This window comes from Pongo abelii, chromosome 12, assembly GCF_028885655.2.
Source record: "Pongo abelii isolate AG06213 chromosome 12, NHGRI_mPonAbe1-v2.0_pri, whole genome shotgun sequence".
In the NCBI taxonomy this organism is placed as follows: domain Eukaryota; kingdom Metazoa; phylum Chordata; class Mammalia; order Primates; family Hominidae; genus Pongo; species Pongo abelii.
The window spans coordinates 62,323,577-62,348,404 of NC_071997.2; the positions used below are offsets into that span (position 1 = coordinate 62,323,577).

The 24,828-nt window shown below is 43.3% G+C and overlaps 1 protein-coding gene across 34 annotated transcripts in view; it reads left to right on the top strand.

Moving 5' to 3' along the window:
• ASPRV1 (aspartic peptidase retroviral like 1) overlaps positions 1 to 24,828 on the top strand; it is a 133,258-nt gene that overhangs the window by 70,921 nt on the left and 37,509 nt on the right. Inside the window, exon 1 of one of the 34 annotated variants that reach the window (XM_054548102.2) lies at positions 15,587 to 21,432. The exons of the other annotated variants lie outside the window; for them this stretch is intronic. The gene's annotated coding sequence lies outside the window, so the exon portion shown is untranslated. Of the gene's footprint in view, positions 1 to 15,586; positions 21,433 to 24,828 lie in introns of those variants that run through there. 34 annotated transcript variants of the gene reach the window in all.

Here is a 24,828-nt window from a genome sequence, read left to right on the forward strand (position 1 = left end):
AGTTAAGTTTTGATTTTGATTTTGTTTTTAGGATTTTGTGATTCTGTATTCTGTGGAGAAGCATGGGAGGGGAAGGTGTGTTGGAAACTGGGCCTAAAAACCAGGAGGCAGAAATGGATGTCCTGTATCAGCAGTTTTGGTCTCAGGACCCTTTTATACCCTTTTTCCTTCTTCATTTTTTTTTTTTAGCTTTATTGAGTTATAATTGATACACAAAAAATAGTATGCATTTGGTTTATATGTCTTGATGAGTATACATCTTGGCGAGTTTGAACATGTGCATACACCCATGAGACCATCTCCACAACCAAAGTGCTAAACTTATCCATTACCTCCAAAAATTTGCTTGTGTTCTTTTTTTTTAAAAAACAGGGTCTCACTCTGTCACCCAGGCTGGAGTGCAGTGGTGCGATCTCAGCTCACTGCAGCCTTGACCTCCCAGGCTCAAATGATGCTCCCACTTCAGCTTCCTAAGTAGCTGGGACTACAGGCATGTGCCACCATGCCCCCACTAATTTTTTTTTGTTTTTTGTAGAGTTGAGGTCTCACTATGTTGCCCCGGCTGGTCTCAATATCCCAGACTCAAGTGATCCTCCTGCCTTGGCCTCCCAAAGTGCTGGGATTACAGGCATGAACCACTGTGCCTGGCCTGCTTGTGTTTGTGTGTGTGTGTGTGTGTGTGTTTGTGTGTATTTTGGTAAGAACATTTAAGACAACATGTATTGGGCCTGGCGTGGTGGCTCACGCCTGTAATCCCAGCACTTTGGGAGGCCAAGGCAGGCGGATCATGAAGTCAGGAGATCGAGACCACCCTGGCTAACACGGTGAAACCCTGTCTCTACTAAAAATACAAAAAAATTAGCCGGGCATGGTGGCGGGCACCTGTAGTCCCTGCTACTCAGGAGGCTGAGGCAGGAGAACGGCATGAACCTGGGAGGTGGAGCTTGCAGTGAGCCAAGATCGCGCCACTGCACTCCAGCCTGGGTGACAGAGCCAGTCTCCATCTCAAAAAAAACAAAACAAACAAACCAAAAAAAAAAAAAAAATGTATTGGCTGGGTGCGATGGCTCACGCCTGTAATCCCAGCACTTTGAGAGGCGGAGGTGGGCGGATCACGAGGTCAAGAGATCGAGACCATCCTGGCTAACATGGTGAAACCCCATCTCTACTAAAAATACAAAAAATTAGCTGGGTATGGTGGCACACTCATATAGTCCCAGCTACTCAGGAGGCTGAGGCAGGAGAATTGCTTGAACCCGGGAGGCGGAGGTTGCAGTGAGCCAAGATCGCGCCACCTCACTCCAGCCTGGCGACAGAGTGAGACTCTGTCTCAAAAAAAAAAAAAAAGTATTCTCTTAATGTATTTTAAAGTGCACAATACCTTATTGTTAACTATAGGTACTATATTGTACAGCAGATATCTAGAATTTATTCATCTTGGCTGGGCGCGGTGGCTCACACCTGTAATCCCAGCACTTTGGGAGGCTGAGGCGGGCAGATCACGAGGTCAGGAGATGGAGACCATCCTGGCTAACACGATGAAGCCCCGTCTCTACTAAAAATACAAAAAATTATCCGGGCGTGGCGGTGTGCACCTGTAGTCCCAGCTGCTGGGAAGGCTGAGGCAGGAGAATGTCGTGAACCCGGAAGGCGGAGCTTGCAGTGAGCTGAAATCGCGCCTCTGCACTCCAGCCTGGGCGACAGAGCGAGACTCCGTCTCAAAAAAAAAAAAGAATTTATTCATCTTGCATACAGAAGAATGGATGAAGAAAATGGTATGTACACACCATGGAATACTATACAACTTTAAAAAAGAAGGAAATCCTGCTATCTGTGACAACATGGATAAACCTAGAGAATACTGTGCCGAGTGAAACAAGCCAGTTACAGAAGGAAAAACAAACACCATGTGATTCTACCTATGTGATGCATATTCCACATACGTAAGAATGGAATGGTGGCCACCAGGGACTGGGGGAGGGAGCAATGGTGAGCATTTTTCAATGGACATACAGCTTCCATTATATAATTTAAAAATATAAAAAGCTGTGGTAAAATACACATAAAATTTTTAAGTATACCATTCAGTTCTATTGAGTACATTTATATTGTGCAGCCATCACCGCTCTTTATCTCTAGAACTCTTTTCATCTTGAAAATTGAAACTCTATCCATATTAAATGAAAACTCCCTATTCTCCCCTCCCTCAGCCACTGATCACCACCAGTACCCTCTGTTCTCCATGAATCTGATTAGGCACCCCAAGTAAGTGGAATCATATAGCACATCTCCCTGTGTGGCTTACATCACCCTGCACAATGTCTTTTTTGTTTTTTTTGCCCAGGCTGGAGTGCAGTGGCATGATCTCAGCTCATTGCAACCTCCGCCTCCCAGGTTCAAGCGATTCTCCTGCCTCAGCCTCCCAAGTAGCTGGGATTACAGGTGCGTGCCACCACGCTGGCTAATTTTTTGTATTTTTGTAGAAACGGGATTTCACCATGTTAGCCAGGCTAGTCTCAAACTCCTGACCTTGGATGATCTGCCCACCTCTGCCTCCCGAAGTGGTGGGATCACAGGCATGAGCCACCGTGCCCGGCCCACGTCTTAAATGTTTATATTATAGCATGTTTCAGAACTTCCTCTTTATGGCTGAACAACATTTCATTGTATGTATACACCACATTTTGTCCATCCATTCATCACTGATAGACATTTGGGTTGCTTGTACCTTGCTTGCTATTGTGATAATACTGCAATAAACATGAGTGAATAAATAACCTCTTCAGGACTCTGCTTTCAATTCAATTTGATATATAACCAGATTGGAATTGCCAGATTATATGGTAATTCTATTTTTAATTATTTGAGGAACTGCCATGTTGTTTTCTCCAGCAGCTGCACCATTTTGCATTCCCAGTAACACTACATGAGGGGTTCAATTTCCTCATATAGTTGGGACACTTGTTATTTTTGATTTTTAAAAAATGTGTGTTTTGACAAGTAAAAATTGTATGGATTTATGGTATACAACATGATGTTTTTATATATATATATATATATACACACATTGTGGAATGGCTAAATTAACCTATTGAACATATGCATTGCCTCATATACTTCCCATTTTTTTGTGATAAGACCACTTAATTTATTCTCTTAGCAATTTTCAAATATACAATATAGTGTTACTAACTGTAGTCAGCATGATGTACAATGGATCTCTTGAACTTGTTCCTCCTAACAAATTTTGTGTCCTTTGACCAACATCCTTCCAATCTCCCCACCCCCCAGCCTCTGGTAACCACCATTTTACTCTCTATTTCTATGAGTTCAACTATTTTATACTCCATATATAAGTGAGGTCATGTGGTACTTGTCTTTCTGTACCTGGCTTATTTCACTTGACAAAATATCCTCCAGGTTCGCTCATGTTGTCACAAATGACAGGATTTCCTTCTTTTTAAAGGATGAATGGTACTCCATTGTGTATATGTACCACATTTTCTTTATCCATTCATCTGCTGATAGATACTTACATTGATTTTATATCTTGGCTATTGTGAATAATGCTGTAATGAATATGGGAGTGTGAATATCTCTTCAACATACTGATTTCATTTCCCTTAGATATATACCCAGTAGTGGTATTGTTGGATCATATGGTAGTTCTACTTTTAAATTTTTGAGGAATCACCATAGTGTTTTCCATAATGGCTGTACTAATTCACATTTGTGTCAGTAATGTGCAAGGGTTTCCTTTTCTCAACATCCTTGCTGATACTTGTCATCTTTCTTCTTTTTTGTAATAGCCATTCTAACAAGAGTGAGGTGATATGTCATTGTTTTGAATTGCATTTCTCTGGTGATTAGTGCAGTTCAGCACCTTTTCAGATTCCTGTTGGCCATTTGTATGTCGTATTTTGGGAAATGTCTGTTCAAGTCCTTTGATCATTTTAAAACTCTGGTTGTTTTCTTCCTACTGAGTTGTTTGAGTTTCTTATCTACACTTTAGATCATAACAACCCCTTCTCAGATACATGGTTTGCAAATGTATTCTCTCACTCTGTAAGTTCTCTCTTCACTGTATTGTTTCCTTTACTGTGTAGAAGAGTTTCAGTTAGATGTAATCCTATTTTGCTTTTGTTGCCTGAGCTTTTGGAGTCATATCCAAAATTTTTGCCCAGACCAGTGTCATGAAGCTTTTTCCCTATGCTTTCTTCTAGTAGTTTTACAGTTTCAGGTCTTATGTTTGTCTTTAATCCACTTTTATTTGATTTTTGTATATGGTGTGAAATGAACGTCCAATTTCATTCTTCTGTATTTGAATATCCAGTTTTTCCAGCACCATTTATTGAGTAGGCTGTCCTTTCCCCAGTGTATGTTCTTGGGACCTTTGTTGAAAATCAGTTGACTGTAAATACATAGATTTATTTCTGGGTTTTTTATTTTGTTCCATTAGTCTATGTGTCTGTTTTTTGGTGGTACCATGCTGTTTTGGTTACTACAGCTTTGTAGTATATTTTGGAGACAGTATGATACCTCTAGCCTTGTTCTTTTTGCTGCAGATTGCTTTGGCTATTTGGGGTCTTTTGTGGTTCCATAGGAATTTCAGAGTTGTTTTTTCAATTTTTGTGAATAATTTTATTAGTATTTTGATAGAGATTGCATTGAATCCGTAGATCATTTTGGGTAGTATGAGCATTTTAATATTAATTCTTCCAAACTGCGGACACAGCATATCTTTCCATGTTTTGTGTGTGTCCTCTTCAGTTTCTTTCATCAGTGTTTCAATAGTGTTTTCCATGTACAGATCTTTCATTTCGTTGATTAAATTTATTCCTAAGTATTTTTTATTCATTTATTTATTTTATTTTATTTATTTATTTATTTATTTTTGAGATGGAGTCTCACTCTGTAGCCCAAGCTGGAGTGGCGTGATCTCGACTCACTGCAACCTCCGCCTCCTGGGCTCAAGTGATTCTCGTGCCTCAGCCTCCTGAGTAGCTGGGACTACAGGTACGCACTACGACACCTGGCTAATTTTTTGTATTTTAGTAGAGATGGGGTTTCACCATGTTGCCCAGTGTGGTCTCAAATTCCTGAGCTCAGGCGATCCTCCTGCCTTGGCCTCCCAAAGTGCTGGGATTACAGGCGTGAGCCACTGAGCCCAGCCTATTCCGAAGTATTTTTAAATAGCTATTGTAAATAAGATTGTTTTTTTCAATTTTTTTGATAGTTCGTTGATTGTATATAAACACTACTGAATTTTGCATGTTGATTTTGTTTCTTTTTTTAAAAAAATACTAACAGACAAGCAAATGCATGTTGATTTTGTATCCTGCAACTTTACTGAATATGTTTATCAGTTCTAACAGTTTTTTGGTGAGTCTTTACTATTGTCTATCTAAAGATCATGTCATCAACAAACAATTTAACTTTTTCCTTTGCAATTTCGACAAATTTTATTTCTTTCTCTTGCCTAATTGTTCTGGCTAGGATTTCCAATACTGTGTTGAATAGAAGTGTCTGAAATAAGCATTCTTGTCTTGTTACTAATCTTAGGAAAAAAACTTTCAATTTTCACTATTCAATATGATGTTAGCTGTGGCCTTATCGTATATGACCCTTATTGTGTTGAGGTCCATTCCTTCTATGCCTAATTTATTGAGAGTTTTTAATCATGAAAGGATGTTTAATTTTGTTGAATAGCTTTCTCCATCAGTTGAGATGATCACGCTGGGCGTGGTGGCTCACGCCTGTTAATCCCAGCACTTTGGGAGGCTGAGGTGGGTGGATCACAAGGTCAGGAGATGGAGACCATCCTGGCTAACATGGTGAAACCCTGTCTCTACTAAAAATACAAAAAAATTAGCCGAGCATGGTGGTGGGTGCCTGTAGTCCCAGCTACTTGGGAGGCTGAGGCAGGAGAATGGCATGAACCTGGGAGGCGGAGCTTGCAGTGATCTGAGATCACACCACTGCACTCCAGCCTGGGTGACAGAGCCAGACTCCGTGTAAAAAAAAAAAAAAAAAAATTTGAGATGATCATAGGGCTGTTGTCCTTCCTCCTGTTAATGTGGTGTATCATATTTATTGATTTGTATACGTTGAACCATCCTTGTATCTATCCCAGGAATAAATCCCAATTGATCATAATGGATGATCTTTTTTTTTTTTTCTCTCTTGGAGGGGACAGAGTTTCACTCTGTTGCTTTGTTGTCTAGGCTGGAGGAATGGTGTGATCTCAGCTCACTGCAACCTCTGCCTCGTAGGTTCAAGCAATTCTCATGCCTCAGCCTCCTGAGTAGCTGGGATTACAGGCATTTGCCACCATGCCCAGCTACTTTTTGTATTTTCAGTAGAGTTGGGTCTTCACCATGTTGGCCAAGCTGGTCTCAAACTCCTGACCTCAAGTGGTCTGCCTGCCTTCGCCTCCCAAAGTGCTGGGATTACAGACATGAGCCTGGCCTGGATGATCTTTTTAATGTATTGTTGAATTCGGTTTGCTGGTCTTGCTTTGTTACCCAGGCTGGAGTGCAGTGGCATAATCTTGGTTTACTGCAGCCTTAAACTCCTGGGCTCAAGTAATCCTCCTATCTCAGTCTTTTAAAGTGCTGGTATTACAGGTGTGAGCCACATTGCACCTAGCCTTATTGAGGATTTTTGCATCTATGCTGATGTAGTCCCATTAGTCTATAATTTTCTTTTCTTGTAGTGTCCTTGTCTGGCTATTGTTCACGAGCATGTTGTTCAATTTCTTTGTATTTGTGAAATTTTCCAAAATTCCTTTTATTATTCCTAGTTTCATACCATTGTGGTCAGAAAAGATACTTGGTATGATTTCAGTCTTCTAAAGTTTATTAAGACTCGTTTTGTGGCCTAACATGTGAGTTGTCCTCAAGAATGTTCCATGTGCACTTGGGAAGAATGTATTTTCTGCTGCTGTTGGATGGAATGTTCTTTACATGTCTGTTAGTTTCCTTTGGTCTAAAGTGTAGTTCAGGTTTGATGTTTCCTTTTTGATTTTCTGGCTTTATTGAAAGTGGACTATTGAAGTCTCCTACTGTTATTATTATTATTGAAATGGAGTCCTGCTCTGTCACCCAGGCTGGAGTGCAGTGGCAAAATATCGGCTCACTGAAACCTCCGCCTCCCGGGTTCGAGTGATTCTCCTCCCTCAGCCTCCTGAGTAGGTGAGATTACAGGTGGGAGCCACCATGTGCAGCTAATTTTTGTATTTTTAGTAGAGATGTGGTTTCGCCGTGTTGGCCAGGCTGGTCTTGAACCCCTGACCTCCAGTGATCTGCCCACGTCGGCCTCCCAAAGTGCTGGGATTACAGGTGTGAGCCACCACACCTGGCCCAAAGTCCCCTACTATTATTGTATTATAATCTCTCTCTCTCCAGATGTATTGATATTTGCCTTATGTATCTAGAAGCTTTGATGTTGGATGTATTTACAGTTGTCCCTTCACGTGGGATTGCTTCCAGTACCTCTGTGTATAACAAAAGCTGCACCATTCAAGTCCCACAGTTGCTCTGCGAAACCTCTGTATATGAAAAGTTGGCCCTCCATGTACATGGGTTTCCCATCCTCTGAATACTGTATTTTTGATCCTCATTTGGTTGGAAAAAATCTGCATATAAGTGGACCTGTGCAGTTCAAACCTGTGTTGTTCAAGGGTCAGCTGTATATTTACAGTTGTTATATTATCTTGATAAATTGATCCTCTGTCATTATGTAATGATGTTCTTTGTCTTGTTTTACAGTTTTTTACTTAGTCTATTTTATTTAAGTATAGCTACCCCTGCTCTCTTTGGTTTCCATTTGCCTGAAATATCTTTTTCTAGCCTTTCACTTTCATTCTGTATGTGTTCTTAAATGTGAAGTTAATCTTCATAGGCCACATATAGTTGGGTCTGTTTTTAAATTTTTGATAGTATCCAACCTAATGGGTGTGAGGTGATAATTCTTTGTGGTTTTGATTTGCATTTCTCTAATGATTAGTGATGTTGAGCATCTTTACATATGATTGTTGGCCATTTATGTCCCTTCTTTGGAGACTATTCAAAGTCCTTTACCCATTTTAAAAATGAAGACATTTGCTCTTTGTTGTTGAGTTGTAGGAATTTTAAAAATATATTCTGGATAGTAAGTCCTTTTCAGATATAAGATTTGCAAATATTTTTTCCCATTCTGTGGGTTGTCTTTTCACTTTTTTTTTTTTTTTTTTTTTTTTTGAGACAGGGTCTTGCTGTATTATCCCTGGAGTACAATGGCATGAATGTGGCTCACTGCAGTCTCGATCTTCCTGGCTCAAGGGATGCACCCACCTCAGCCTCCCAAATAGCTGGGATTATAGACTCATGCCACCACATCTGGCTAATTTTTTATTTTTTGTAGAGATGAGATTTCACCATATTACCCAGGCTGTTCTTGAACTCCTAGGCTCAAGTGATCTGTCTGCCTCAGCCTCCCAAAGTGTTAGGATTACAGGTGTGAGCCACTGCACCCGGCTGCCTTTTCACTCCTAATTGTATCCTCTGTTGCACAGAAATTTTTAAGTTTGATGTAGTCCAATATGTCTCCTTTTTTTTCCCCATGCTTTTTACGATTTCTAGTATCTTTTTGTGGGCTTATTGTGCTTGTATATCTTCTTTGGAGAAATGTCTGTTCAAGTCCTTTGCCCTTTTTTGAATGGGGTTGTTTGGTTTTTCTGTTGTGGAATATTTAAATTTCTCTATGTATCCTCAGTGTTAAGCCATACTAGAGATATGCTTTTCAAATATTTTTCCCCATTCTGTGCATCACCTTTTTTACTCTGCTGAAAGTGCCGTTTGATGCAAAAAAGTGTTTAATTTTCATGAGGTCCAGTACATCTATTTTTTCTTTTGTTGCCTGTGCCTTGGGTGTTATATTCAAGAAATCATTGACAAATCCAATGATATGCTCTTTTACACTCTTAAAAATTATAGACAACCCCAAATAACTTTTATTTAGTGGTTTTTAACAATATTTACCATGTCCAAAATACGATAAACATTAAAATTAGTATTTTGGAAAAACGCCATATTAGAAACTGATGATTTAAAAGTAACAACAATGAATCCATTACATGTGAACATACTTTTTTTTTTTTTTTTTTTTTTTTTTTTTGAGACGGAGTTTCACTCTGTTGCCCAGGCTGGAGTGCAGTGGCGCAATTGCAGCTCACTGTAGCCTTCGCCTCCCAGGCTCAAGTGATTCTCATGCCTCAGCCTCCTGAGTAGCTGGCATTACAGGTGCCCACCACCACACCCGGCTAGTTTTTGTATTTTTTAGTAGAGACGGGGTTTCACCATATTGGCCAGGCTGGTCTCGAACTCCAGACTTCAAGTGATCCACCCACCTTGAGCTCCCAAAGTGCTGGGATTACGGGCATGAGCCACTGCACCGGGCCAATATACTTTTTATAAAAACAACTGTCTTCTCTAAAACAACAAAAAAATGTAGATAATAGTAGTATCATTTTATAGTTTTGCAACTCTCTTTAATGTTTGGCTTAATAGAAGATAGTTGGATTCTCGTATCTGTTTTTGTATTCAGTCTGTTGTGTATGTTGTTTTGATTGAAGTAGATGAAGGAAATCCAGCTACATACAGATTTGGAGTTGGAAAAAATAGTATTTTAATAACCTTTTTAGATCATGGTGGATACTCTTCTTTGGTGTGTCATCAAAATTAGACAAATGGCAGTTTCTGAAAAATTAGTTGTAATGTGTGTAAAAAATTAGTTGAATCCATATCAGTGAACTCATACTTTTCTATATTAAACTTCATTGCTCTATCTTGCACTTTGAATGGGTCTTTTATTCATGCCTGATTTTGTAACATTATGCATTGGTCATTTTGAAAATGATGGTTCAGTGAATTATGCACATCTTCTAAATGTAGGCACATTTCAGTCTATAATATCAAAAACATATTTGTCAGTGTTACCACTGATTTCATCAGAAAAGTCTTGAGGTGTTAAGAAGTCTTTAGGTATCTACCAGCATGGATACACATTTTCCAAAATTTTAAATCTTCACTTGACAGCTCAAATTTTTAGTTGGCAACAAATACTGTCAGTTGTTTTCTATGAGGTGACGGGTTCACTTCATTCATTTTTGAGAAAATGTTTGCCAAATACCCAAGTCTGAATAATCATAGTTTGTTAGTCATTTTTTTCCTAATAAAAATGATGTTCTATGAAAAAGCAGGTAGGTCAGCTTGTAATTCAAACAATCAGGTAAGTGCTTCCAGTACTTTGGTATTCAGCAGAAGTGCTTTGTGTACAGAGTATTAATAAGACATGTATTCAAGGGATAAGTTTTAATAAAATTAATAATTATTACTCTGTCATGGACATTCTTATGTGAAGTTTGCCTTTCTGTTGAACTGCAAGTACATGGGGGTGAAGACTGACTCCTGGTGCAGTTTGGTGTCTCTTCATTGACTTAAGGCTCTAGAAGGCACCAAATGCTGTTGCTTTTGCATCATCAGTGCAAATGTCCGCAAAGTGAATGCTGCAGAAAAACTCTTGGTATTATTATAAAAACGATGTTGACCTTGGCCGGGCGCGGTGGCTCACACCTGTAATCCCAGCACTTGGGGAGGCCGAGGTGGGCGGATCATGAGGTCGGGAGATTGAGACCATCCTGGCTAACACGGTAAAACCCCGTCTCTACTAAAAATACAAAAAATTAGCCGGGTGTGTTGGTGGGCGCCTGTAGTCCCAGCTACTCGGGAGGCTGAGGCAGGAGAATCGCCTGAACCCGGGAGGTGGAGCTTGCAGTGAGTCGAGATTGCACCACTGCACTCCAGCCTGGGCCACAGAGCGAGACTCGTCTCAAAAAAAAAAAAAAAAAAGAAAAGAAAATGATGTTGACCTCTTGGATCCCCCGGGAAGTGTCTTGGGGACCCAGGAGTCCAGGGATCATAATTTGAGAGCCATGGCCTATATGACCATGGGTACTAATAGCACATGCCTCCAGCACCCTCGATCAGCCTCCCTTGGCCTCATTTTCCTCAGCTGTAAAGGGAGGCCTGGGCAGGCTCTGTTTCTTCACAGTGTTGGACCCTGTTTGCTAGCCCCGGAAGCTGCTTCTCCCTTAGCGGTGATGCTGCTCTCAGCTCCTGCTTTTCCTCCCTCTCTCATGCCTCCCTTCCTCTCCGTGGCTCCTCTTCAGCTCACTCTATACAGGTTGTCATTCTTCTTGTTTCGTCTCCTCCTCCTTTCCCTGGATGATCTTATTTCCTCCCTGGTCTTTAACCATCACCTGCAGGCTGACAGCTCCCAAATCTCTGTCTTCAATCCGGATGTCTGTCCCGGGCTCCAGTTTTGTGGTTCCACCTATATGCTCTACAGGCAAGTCAAAGTCAGCATGTCCAAACTGGTTTCTTCGTCTTCCCCTACACATTGCTTCCTCTTCCAAAATAGACAGTCTTGGTTAATCCATCATCTGCTCAAATGCTAAAGCCAGAATCCCAGGAGTCCTCCTCCCCTTATCTGGCTCCCTCCCTTCCCTCATCTGCTCACCTGGCCTATCAGTTCTGCCGCCTAAACATTTTCCCAATCTCTCCCTGCTCTCCAGCCCCACCACCACTCCCTCAGCTCAGGTGCTCATCCCTTCTCACCTAAACGATTGTTGCAAGGGTCTTCTCCCTGGCCCCCTGCCCCCTGTTTTCAACCTGTACTCTACAGTTCTGGCTGGAAACCACAAGAGTTATCTTCTCACACTTTTTTTTAACTTTTAATTTAGGTTCAGGGGTACATGTGCAAGTTTGTTATGTAGTTAAACTCGTGTCACAGGGGTTTGTTGTACAGATTATTTCATCACTCAGGTACTAAGCCTAGTACCCAAGAGTTATTTTTTCCGCTCCTTTCCCTTTTCCCACCCCCTCCCCCACCCTCAAGGAGGTCCCAGTATGTGTTGCTCCCCTCTTTGTGTTCATGAGTTCTCATCATTTAGCTCCCACTTGTTAGTGAGAACATGTGGTAGTTGGTTTTCTGTTCCTGCATTAGTTTGCTAAGGATAACGTGTTTTTCATTAAATAAACACATATCGAGTACTTACCATACCAGGCTCTGTGCAGGCTGTGGGAATACAACATAGGACATAACAGATACTGTCCTGATCGCCAGCACTCACAACATATGAAGGAAGAGAGAAAAGGACAGGGCACAGGTCATTAGGACCCAGTGCAGTGGGGAAAGATGGCAGAGGTGCTTGGGAACCCCTAGAAGTTTTGACTGAGGGCTGAGTCTGAGGGTGTTCAGGGAGCACTTCTGGAGGAAGCAGCTCTCATGTTCAGACTGCAGCCTGGGTGGGAGTTAACTAAAAGAGATGGGAGTGTTGTGGTGAAAAACTTTACTGGAAAGTTTGATCATTTAATTTCCCTGTTAAATATTTCTCTTGTGAGCTTCACCACTGCCTGCAGGATCAAGTCCAAATTCCTTATCATGAAACACAACCTTTGTGGCCTCGTTGTCTGCCACTCCCCTGTATTCATTGTCATCAGCTCGAACTGCTTTCAGTTCCCCCAAACGCTGCTTGCTCGCTCTCTCAGCTCCAGGCCTTTGCACTTGCAGTTCCTTGTGCCCTCCACCCTTGCCACGCAAATCCCTACTGCCTATCTATCCAACTGTGAATCACCCCATGTCAGCTGTTCAGGAGACCTTCCTGGCCCCTCCCCTGTAGACTTTGTGGCTCCCTCTCTTGTGCTTCCCACCTGTACACACACCTGGACTCTTGTGCCCTTATCACGTCTTTAGAGCTTGTCCACTCGTGCGTCTCCCTTGCCCCTACTTGCCAGTGTGGGAACTAGACCCCTGTCTAGTTCACATACCCGCATCCCATGAGCATTTTGGGCATCCCCAGGGTGTGTGACTCCCCTGTGCTAGTGGACAAGGTTAGACAATTACCATTATCTTTCCGTCTTTTCCCCTCCTCCAGCTCTGTGACTTCACTTTGCCCCTACCACACCCCATGTAGCTATCAGTTTTGCTGGACACGGTCACACCCATCAGGCACCCCATACCTGCTGGGAGTCACGGACACTCCTATAGCTGCAGTGCTGTGGGGCTGCTGGTCCCTGCATTGCCTTATAGAGCTATGGGGCTTTGCCCCACAGATACATCTAAATTACAAATACCAGTCCAGCCCAGAATCAGTTCTTGCTGTTGAACGCAACTGTCTCTGGGTCAGCTTGTTGTGCCTGTTTTCCTTCTTCTCTTAGAAAGAGTTATTTCCTTCAGAACCTTTCTACCCCTCGTGAAAATATGCTTCCCAAATGTCTGCCCACCAGCCTACTAGACAGATGTGGCCTGCATTGTCCCCCTGGAGGCAAAGGATGTGTGGGTATTTATTTATTTAAAATAATAAGTTATGGCCGGATGTGGTGGCTCATGCCTGTAATCCCAGCACTTTGGGAGGCCGAGGCGGGTGGATCACCTGAGGCCAGGAGTTTGAGACCAGCCTGGCCAACATGGTAAACCCCGCCTCCACTAAAAAATACAAAAATTAACTGGGCGTGGTGGTGCATGCCTGTAATCCCAGCTACTCAGGAGGCTGAGGCAGGAGAATCGCTTGAACCCAGGAGGCGGAGGTTGCAGTGAGCCAAGATCGTGTCACTGCACTCTAGCCTGGGCAACAGAGCAAGACTCCATCTCTAAATAAATAAAATAAATAAATAAATATATAAATAAGACAATAAGTTATATAAGCAGTGCTGAATACAGCTTCATCATTTAAAAATCCAAACAGTTTGGAAATATATAGACTAGTATATAAATGCTCTTCTTGCACCCCTTCCCCCATCCTAAAGCCTACCATACAGGTAGGCACTGTTAATTATTTGGTAGAAATGTTTACACTTTTTGCTTTGCATTTACACATGTGAGTGGCAGGGATAGTATCTGAGAAATTAATTTTTTTCTCCCCTGAATTTTCCCTTTTTCTGCCCTCACATTTATGGAGCTCATTACCTCCAGAGCAGCTTTTCAGGTTAGAAAACTGAATTAATCTTCAGGCATCTCTGGCTTTTGTGTGCTGAAAGCTTAAGCATTTAGGGCAACTCCAGGATTTGCTGAGTGGCTCATCAAAGGATTCTGTTGCGCAGACTGAATGCCTTGACTGGAAACGATGGAAGAAGGATTTCCTCGGGAGTGGAAAGGACCCCAACCCGTTTAGCCCTGTCCTCCCCAGGCTGGCTGGGGGCAGGACTACAATCCCAGAAGGAGGCAGTCATATGGTAGGGCTAGCCAGGGGTGTCCAGTCTTTTGGCTTCCCTGGGCCGCATTGGAAGAAGAAGCATTGTCTGGGCCACACCTAAAATACACTAACACAATAGTTGATGAGCTAAAAAAAAAAAAAAACACACACACACACAAAAAAAATCTCATAATGTTTTAAGAAAGTTTACAAATTTGCATTGGGCCACATTCAAAGCTGTCCTGGGCTGCATGCGGCCCACAGGCTGTGGGTTGGACAAGGTTGGACTAGGCCGTGAAGACACAGGCAACCTGATCCAAGGTTCCTGGCTACCCCAAGAGGCACAGAGCAGCAGAGGCTGCCAGACCTGGCCTCTGCTGACTTCATCGGCACCCCCTATGCCTGGCACTTCTGAATATTCTGGAGAATTTGGACATACCTGAAATTAAGTTTTCTGTTGTCAGGATTGAAGCTTACCATAATCAATGAGTTGAGTTATAGACTAAAATTTGATTTCTTGTACACCTGGATTTGTGAATGGAGATTCGTTCCTATGGCTTGTATTATATTACTCATATTCTGCAACTTAAAAAAATTAATAAGAAATCTTGAAAAATTTTCCACAGCAGCAGAAATGAATGAATAAGAGTGAGATAGATCTATCTCATTCTTTTCAAAAAGATGAATATTATTATTTTTAAAAAAATAGGCCGGGCACGGTGGCTTATGCCTATAATCCCAGTACTTTGGGAGGCTGAGGCGGGCAGATCACTTGAGGTCAGGAGTTCAAGACCAGCCTGGCCAACATAGTGAAACCCCGTCGCTACTAAAAATACAAAAATTAGCCAGGCGTGATGGAGCATACCTGTAGTCCCAGCTACTCGGGAGACTGAGGACTGAGGCACGAGAATTGCATGAACCCAGGAGGCAGAGGTTGCAGTGAGCTGAGATCACGCCACTGCACTCCATCCTGGGCAACAAAGTGAGACTCTTTGTCGCTAAATAAATAAAAATACATACTCATAGTAGGAAACTCAAACAGTACCAAAGGAGAAAGCGAAAGTTCCCTGGTCCTCCAGTCCCACTCCCTAGATATAATGAGCTTCTTGAGGGTTCTAGAAACTTTCTTTGCAGTTAAAGTCACATAGCTATTTCTACATAGCTCTTTTTATATGCAAATAAGCTCAAATGATATATACTTTTCTGCATGTGTATCTATATTATAAAATTTAGCACAATTTTTCTATTATATATAATTCGTATTTATTACTTATTATTAAATAAGCTCTACTTATTTAAGTAGATATAGTTCTTTTTTTTTTTTTTTTTTTTTGAGACAGAGTTTCATTCTTGTTGCCCAGGCCGGAGTGCAGTGGTGCGATCTCGGCTCACCGCAACCTGCGCCTCCAGGGTTCAAGCAATTCTGCTTCAGCCTCCCAAGCAGCTGGAATTACAGGCATGCGCCACCACGCCCGGCTCATTTTGTATTTTTTAAAGTAGAAACGGGGTTTCTCCATGTTGGTTAGGCTGGTTTAGGACTCCTGACCTCAGGTGATCCACCCGCCTCAGCCTCCCAAGGTGCTGGGATTACAGGCGTGAGCAACCCGCACCCGGCTTAAGTAGATATAGTTCTACTTCATTTCTTTCAGTGGCTACCCAGTATTTCACAGAAGGGATATGTCACATGTATTTAACCAATGATTGGCATTTAAATTCCCAGATTTTTAGCTAGCATTTATTGACCACAGACTGTGTTGTTGGAATATAGTAAGTTACATAATCTTTGTAGCAGCCCAAGAGATAGGTCCTTTTACTGCCTGTATGTCACGATGAAGGAACTCTGTTGCAAAGAGGTCAATAACTTTCCCAAGATCACATACCTGGTAGGTGGTAGATCTGGGACTTGAACCCAGGCAGCCAGGCCCCAAAGCTGCACTCTGGATTAGTATGCCACAGCCCCTCTGTAGACCCTGAGCACTTGTACTGGTATAGCCATAAAATACACTCATAGCAATGTACCTGCTAGGTCAAGGTATGTGCATTTTACACATTAATAGCGCTAAATGATCAGGATGTTATTTTATGTAAAGGGTAATGGGCTTCTTTTTATGACCAAGTACAGATCCCAGTTGCTTCCTGAGAACAGAGGGGCTGCTGATGTTCTTGTACCCTGAGGCTCTACGAAGTAAGGGTGTTCTCTCTGCTTTGGCCAGGGCTTCAGCTCTGAATCCTATCTGGCCCTCTCCCCTCTGGGCTGGACTGGGCTCCCATGAGTCTTGGTGTCCTCTAACTGAGGCCAAGGCCACTGGGTGCTGGAGAAGCCTGCCCCTGTACCCTCTTGGTCTCCTAAGTTTGAAGGTACCTCCCAGCTAGAAGCCACCTAGATCCCATTTTCTTTCCATCTGCAAGAGGGAAAATTTACACCCACCTAAGGAAACATAATTGGCCTCCTTCGCCGCCTCATTTGCAGCTCCTACACCTAACCATAGGGGGCCCCACTGTGGGACCTCCAGGCCTTGGTCCTCCCAGACCTTTGCAGAGATGGAAGGTAAGATTGTGTGTCCTGGCTTCTCTATGGCTGTGGCTTTTATAGGACTGTATCAGTGGTTCTCAAACAGGGACAGTTTTACCCCCCAGCCCCAGCACAGGACATCTGGCAATGTCTGGAGATTTTTTTAGTCGTCACAACTTGGGGTGTATGTGTGTGTGTGTGCACATGGGCATGTGCATGTGCGCATATTCTACTGGCATCTAGTGGGTAGAAAGAGGCCAGGATGCTGCCAAGCATCTTACAATGCACAGGACAGCCTGGCCACAAAGAATTATCCAGCTCAAAGTGTCAATAGTGCTGACACTGAGAAACCCTGGGCTATCGAAGGGCAGACAGTGCCCAGCACATGGCTCTCCCCCATGGCTCCTGAGTCTCTGTGTAACAGGGGCTGAGGGGTGGGTGGTATCTGGGTTGAAGGGAAGTGGCTTGAAGGTGTATTTACAAAAAGCTTTTTATAAACAATGAGTAGATGCCAATTTCCCTCTCAAAGAACAGGAGAATGGCTGGTGAAGTTTGGGGGTGGGTAGTGGGATAGATTGTCATTCTCTACATGCAGTCACAAGCTGTGGAGAAATTAAGGATGTTGAAGACACTACAAAGTTTACTAAATATGGCTCAGCTATTCTCAAAGAAAAATGCTTGGAATTAAATGCTTTATTATTAAACCAGATAGAATTTAAGTGAGCAAGTTGGACACTCAAGAAGCAAGACAACAAAAAATAAACTGACAAGAAGGAACTGGAACAAATTAAGATTAAAGAAGAAGTTAATGAATTAGAAAACAAGAAAATCTGTGACTTTAATAAATACATTTAAGACAAAATTTACAATTTGGCATGCGTGTCAAGAAGACAACAGAATTAGATAAAAGTGGATGTAGAAGTGGAACAAAAACATTGATAAACGAAACCATAGGCTGGGTGCACATGCTGGCTCACTCCTATAATCCCAGCACTTTGGGAGGCCAAGGTGGGAAGATTGCCTGAGCCCAGGAGTTCAAGACCAGCCTGGGAAACATAGAGAAACCCCGTCTCTACAAAAAGTTTAAAAATTAACAGAGTATAGTAGCTTGTGCTTGTAGTCCCAGCTACTCAGGAGGCTGAGGTGGGAGGATTGCTTGAGCCCTGGAGGTCCAGGCTGCAATGAGCTGCGATTGCCACTGCACTCCAGCTTGGGAAACAGAATGAGACCCTGACTCAATAATAATAATAGTCATAATAATAATAATAATAAACCATAGTGGAACCTCTCTGTGTGAGGGTGGCATGGGCTTGAGGGAGGGCAATGGACACTGCAGCATCTTCATGCATTCATTTAACAGCTATTTGCTGAGCACATACTGTGAGCCAGGCACTATTCTAAACACTGGGGGTACAGCATTTAACAAAATAGACAAAAGGCAGTGGCATTCTGAGCCCCAGTGAGCAGGTAACAACAGACAGGGACCAGTGACATCAATTCACCTAAGGCCCAAGGCTGGCTCAAGTGCCTGGAACCAAGATGTTTTGTCGATTGAACAAGAAAATGCTGAGGCTTAGGTGACGAGATAGAGCAGGAGACGAGAAGAGGTTTAACTTCCTTTCAGAAAGTCTAGGTTCAGAGGGAAGAACAGATTCTACCATATAAGAAAATGAATGTTTGTTAATGACTCAGGTAGTCTATCTTCTTACCAAATACTGATGTGTCTGAAGTAGTGTTCTGCCATGAGACCAACTGACTAGCACTCGATTACCCCACTTCTTTTTTTTTTTTTTTTGAGATGGAGCCTTGCTGTGTTGCCAGGCTGGAGTACAGTGGCACAATCTCAGCTCACTGCAACCTCTGCCTCCTAGGTTCAAGTGATTCCCCTGCCTCAGCCTGCTGAGTAGCTGGGACTACAGGCGCGCGCCACCACACCTGGCTAATTTTTTGTATTTTAGTAGAGACAGGGTTTTACCATGTTGGCCAGGATGATCTGGATCTCCTGACCTCGTGATTCGCCCGCCTCGGCCTCCCAAAGTGCTGGGATTACGGGCATGAGCCACCGCGCTTGGCCTACCCCACCTCTTAAAAACAAGGACTCCATCTGGAGTTGGTCCCTATTCCTCTTCTGCTTTTCTATCTCAGACTTTCAGGCTACAGAAAAGAAATCTTTCCTCCAAGAATTGGAGCCTTGGCCAGCCCTCACCCTTTAGAAGACTCCATTTGTGGCAGATGGCCCTCCCGTAAGCCAGCGTGGGATTCCTCTCAAACACCCTGTGTTAGTCCATTTTGTGCTGCTATTACAGAATACCACAGACTGGGCAATTTATAATGAGCAGAGATTTACTTCCTACAGTATTAGAGTCTAGGAAGTCCAAGATCGAGGGGCTTTGCTGCATCAGCACATGGTGGAAGGTGGAAAGGCGAAAAGAGTGGAAGAGAGAAAAGGGAGCCAAATTTGTCCTTTTGTGAGGAACCCACTCCCATGATAATGGCATTCATTCACTCTGCCCCATGGCCTGATCACTTCTCAGGCCCCACATCCCAGCACTTGCATTGAAAATTAAGTTTCCAACACATGCTTTCTGGGAGAAACATTGAAACCACAGCACAACCCTCGTTTTAGGCCTCTGGCAGCCGTCGTGGCTGGCGGGGCTCTCTCAACACCCAAGGCCCTTGGTGGGCTGCTTGGAGAAGAGTTTCTAAAGGAATGTTCTGTGGCCAGTAGCTGTCTTCCAACTCAGCTACAGCCACTTCTTTGGCTTCTAAAGCACCTGGGAAGGGAGCTTGCTCTCATGTCAGGCTGTGTGGAATCTTTCTTCACAGAGAGAGCAAGAGAGTGCTCAGGGGACTCAAAAGATGACATTTTCAAAAGGCTCCCTCTGCTTTTGTTAACAGTGGCAAACACTTGTGTCCTGTTCACCTTGGGCTAGGCAGTGTTGTAAGTGCTTAACATCCATTAACAACCACTCCGTGAGGCAGGTCCTCTATGATCATCCCATTTTACAGATGAGGAAGCTGAGGCACAGAGCTGTGAAGTACCTTGGCCAAGGTCCCCATGATGGAAGTCTGGGCTTGGCCTCCATAAAGCCTCTCACATATGCTCATGGCAAAGGCTTCAGGACTTCTCTCCTCCGTCTACTCCTTCAAGAACCTTGTGAGCACCAGACACATTCACACATACACAAGGAGAAAAAGAGGCAGTTGTCTGGCCTCTCCCTGATTCTGACTCCCTCTCCAGAGGATTTAACTCATTTTTCTACAGAGGATTTAACTGAAGTGAGTGCTGATTGCAGAGATTATCGACAACTATAAACATTTACTTTTTGAATTTGAATGAACAAACCGTCTGTCACCCCTGCAGTGGTCTCTAGGGTTCTTTTGGCCTCTGGGCCTATAAACTGAGCTGGTTGGATAGTAGATTTGCTTGGACTTAAGAGCATACTCTATCACTCAGAAGGACGAGGGGGAGCTGGTGAAGCTGACTTTGAACACCAGGGACATAGGGCTATTCTGATCAGCCCCCCAGTTTAAGAAAGGAGGTACTTTCTCAGAAGATTCCTCCAACAGCAAAGATGTGAAGTTGTAGATGGAGGGGAAGCGCTCCCTTGGGTCAAAGCCAACTTTGCACTAGAGGCAGGAAGAAATGCTATAGACTCATTAATTACGGGATGCCACAGGATTGGCTTTGCCTGTGGGTGTGAGGGCAATAACCTATGCTTTAAACAAGCAGCCCCATCACTCTACAGTAATTAGCAGGACAATAGGCATCTTCATAGAACTAGATTGACAGGTAGCCCACAACATGCAGCCTCAAGCTGGCCTAGAACTGGGCTCTTTCAGATGCCACACCTGTGGGGCCAGCCAGCCCACGGAATCTTGGGCACAGAAGTGACACATTCTTTCTTAGGCTGTTTGCTGTGAACTTGCTATGTAGTAGGCAGTGAGAAGAATACACAAGAAATGTGAGACACAAACCTTACCCAGTCTTACCACAGCAAATTGAGGAGGCAAGATTAAGCTTGAAAAGTTAAAACAGCAGCACAAGAAATAGCATTTATGTCTCATACAAAGAGTATCAATGCTCAGAGCCACAGGGCAGCTCTGGACAGGGAACCCCACCAGGTAGATGGAAAGGTGGGGGTATGGTGGGGTCTGCATTACCTGCAGGGTTTCTGCCAGTACACAGTGCCATCTTTCTTACAAGAGAAGTAGGAAACAGAAAAAGAAAATTAAAAATCATGCTAATATTTGTCAGAGATACACATTGCTATGGTTTTGGTTATATCTTTTAAGATTTTTTTCTGTGCATATATAGTTTATTACATAAATGGGTTCATACTGTACGTCTATTCTATGACTTGCTTTTTATACTTAGCAGTACATTGTGAACATTTTTTCTTGTCAATGAAATTTTTATTGATCGCATATTTCACTATGAATTTACCATGATTTAACGAATCCCTTCTTATTGCCACTTGAGGTTATTAACAGTTGTGGCCATTATATATAATTCTGACTCTGTGCACATCCTTATTATTATTATCATTATTCTTTTTATGAGATGGAGTTTTGCTCTTGCTGCTCAGGCTGGGATGCAATGGCGAGATCTTGACTCACTGCAACCTCCACCTCCTGGGCTCAAGCGATTCTCCTGCCTCAGCCTCCTGCGTAGCCAGAGTTACAGGTATGTGCCACCATGCCTGGCTAATGTTTTTGTATTTTTAATAGAGACAGGGTGTCCCCATGTTGGTCAGGCTGGTCTTGAACTCCTGACCTCAGGTGATCCACCTGCCTCGGCCTCACAAAGTGCTGGGATTATAGGTGTGAACCACCAACCCCAGCCACATCCTTATTTTGATTCCCTTAAGTAGAAGGGGATCTACTGCTTTAGCCTCCCAAGTAGCTGGGATTACAGGCATGCACCACCACATTGGCTAACTTTTGTATTTTTTAGTAGAGACAGGGTTTCACCATGTTGGCCAGGCTTGTCTTGAACTCCTGGGCTCGAGTGATTCATCCTCCTCGGCCTCCCAAAGTGCTGGGATTATAGGCATGGTTTCTGTCTTTATGTCAGTTTCAGAAAGACTTCTGCTACAGAATTTATATTAATATATTCAAATAAACTATCTCAATACTTGAGTGTTTTTTTTTTAAATTTAGAAAGTTAAATAGAGTAGATCAAGGAGTATGCACACTTTCAAGGATTTGGTACATATTGTCAAATTGCCTTCCAGGAAGGATGTATCAACTTAGGCTCTCGTCACCAATCCTATGAGAGTGCCTTCTTCACTATGTCCTTTCCAACACTGGGGATAAGCATTTTTGAAAATTTTGCAAATTTGATAAGCAAAAACAAATAGTATATCATTGTTTGCTTTAGTTTGCTTTCCTTTTCCGTTTCTGTTTTCATTACTTGGATTCTTTTACAGGCCAGCCATTGGTAATTCTTTCTGATGAATTATCTGCTTATGTGCTTTATCTAGTTTTCTTTTCTTTTCTTTTTCTTTTTTTTTTTTTTTTTTGAGGCGGGGTCTTGCTCTGTTGCCCAGGCTGGAGTGCAGTGGCGTGATCACAGCTCACTGCAGCCTCAACCTCCTGGGCTCAGGTGATCCCCCACCTCAGCTTCCCGAGTAACTAGGACTACAGGCGCATGCCACCATACCCAGCTAGTTTTTGTATTTTAAGTAGAGACAGGGTTTTGCCATGTTGGCCAGGCTGGTCTCAAGTTCCTGAGCCCAAGCAATCCGCCCACCTCGGCCTCCCAAAGTGTTGGGATTACAGGCGTGAGCCACCGAGCCCAGTCAGTTTTCTGTTTTCTATTGGTGTATTTCTCCATTTTTCCCACTTCATTTGTGTAGTTTATTATTATTATTATTTAGTGTGGTATATTATTTTTTTCTTATTTATTTTAAAGATGTATTCAGGCTATTAACTCCTTGTCTGTCATATATTATGTGTGTGTGTGTGTGTGTGTGTTTGGTTTTTTTTTTTTTTTGGAGATGAGGGTTTCACTATGTTGCCGAGGCTGGCCTCAAACATCTGGCCTCAAGTTATACTCCTGCCTTAGCCTGCCCAGTCGCTGGGATTACAGGTGTGAGCCACCTTGCCCAATTCTCATATATTACAAATATTTTATCCTAGATTGTCACTTGTCATTTAGTCTTGTTCATTTTTAAAGCATTCATGAATCTAAAATATCCATGTAATCAAGGTAGTCTATATAGGCTTTCCAAACCATGAGGCTAGAGGTGGCCATGACTCGAAGCAGGGAGGCCAGCAGGGAGGCGGCCCCTGCCAGAGTGCAGATGTGGCAGGATGAGGCCGAAGGTGGGGCAGGGCTAGAGAGGAGGCGAGCGGGGCCAACTCAAGGCAGATGAGAGAGGGGACCAAGATGTGGTGACCTTGGGCGGGAGAGGGAGGAAGGAGGAGGAGCCCGGGGTGACTCACAGATGCTGACCTGGAGGAGGGCAGGGTGTGAGCAGGTGGAGGATGAGCCAGGATTGGGACTACAGGAAGGGGAGTGGTGGGGGTGGGTGCAGAGATCGTGACAATTCCCTTTGGGATTGTTACGTGGAGGCTCCTGGCCAGATAAGTCACTGGTATTTGGATCACTAGGACTGGGCTGGTTTCTGTCTTTTTTTTTTTTTTTTTGAGACAGAGTCTTGCTCTGTCACCCAGGCTGGAGTGCAGTGGCACGATTTCAGCTCACTGAAACCTCTGCCTCCTGAGTTCAAGTGATTCTCCTGCCTTAGCCTGCCGAGTAGGCAGGATTACAGGCATGCCCCACCACACCGGCTAGTTTTTGTATTTTTGTGGTAAAGACTAGGTTTCACCATGTTGGCCAGGCTTGTGTTGAACTCCTGAGCTCAAGTGATCTGCCCTCCTTGGCCTCCCAAAATACTGGGATTATAGGCATTGTTTCTGTCTTTATGTCAGTTTCAGGAATACTTCTGCTACAGAATTTATATTAATATATTCACACAAACTATCTCAATACTTTAGTGAGTTTTTTTTTTTTTTTTAATTTAAATCTTAATCTAGCTGGGCACAGTGATGTGCACCTGGAGTCCCAGCTACCTGGGAGGCTGGGGCAGGAGGAATGCTTGAGCCTAGGAGCTGAAGGCTGTAGTGCATTGCGATTGCACCTGTGACTAGCCACTGCACTCCAGCCTGGGTTACATAGTGAAACTCTGTTTCCAAAAAATAAAATAAATATTAATCTAGATGGAATCTGTAGTATTTTTGTGAATTGTGAAAGTTAAGGAGTTAACTCACTGTCATTGACCTCCACCTGGGGCAGCCCCCAGTCCCTGGCCCAAAGACAGTCCTGTGGGCCCTCAGAGTCCCTGTGTCGCTGCTGCCGTTACTGCTATGGCTCTTGGCTTGTGCCCGACTGCCGACTGCCATCAGGCCCACTGTGTTGGGGTTTCCTGTCAGTCATGCCCGGAGCCCTGCCTCTAGCCAGTGCCCTCTCCCAGCCTGGTTTCTTTCGAGCATTTCCTGTGGGTTAGCTCTGGGGGTCTTTTCCTAGCCTGTTCTTACCTGTGTTATTGCCAGAAAGAATTCTTTTTTTTTTTTGAGACAGAGTCTTGCTCTGTCGCCCAGGCTGGAGTGCAGTGGCGCGATCTCTGCTCACTGCAAGCTCCGCCTCCCAGGTTCACGCCATTCTCCTGCCTCAGCCTCCTGAGTAGCTGGGACTACAGGCGCCCGCCACCGCGCCCAGCTAATTTTTTTTTTTTTTGTATTTTTAGTAGAGACGGGGTTTCACCGTGGTCTCGATCTCCTGACCTCGTGATCCACCCACCTTGGCCTCCCAAAGTGCTGGGATTACAGGCGTGAGCCACCGTGTCCGGCGCCAGAAAGAATTCTTCACAGTTGCTGGCATTTTTATGGCCTTTCCCCAGTTTCTTTAGCAGATGCATATTTTTCTCTGTTTCAGATTTGCTAGGTTCTTTTTTTTTTAAGTGACTTTTTAAAGGATCTTTTCTTATTGGGGAATAACAAACATAAAGTCACAAATCCTAAGCATACATCTCAGTGAATTTTTACATAGGTATTCACTATGTCCCCACTACCCTGA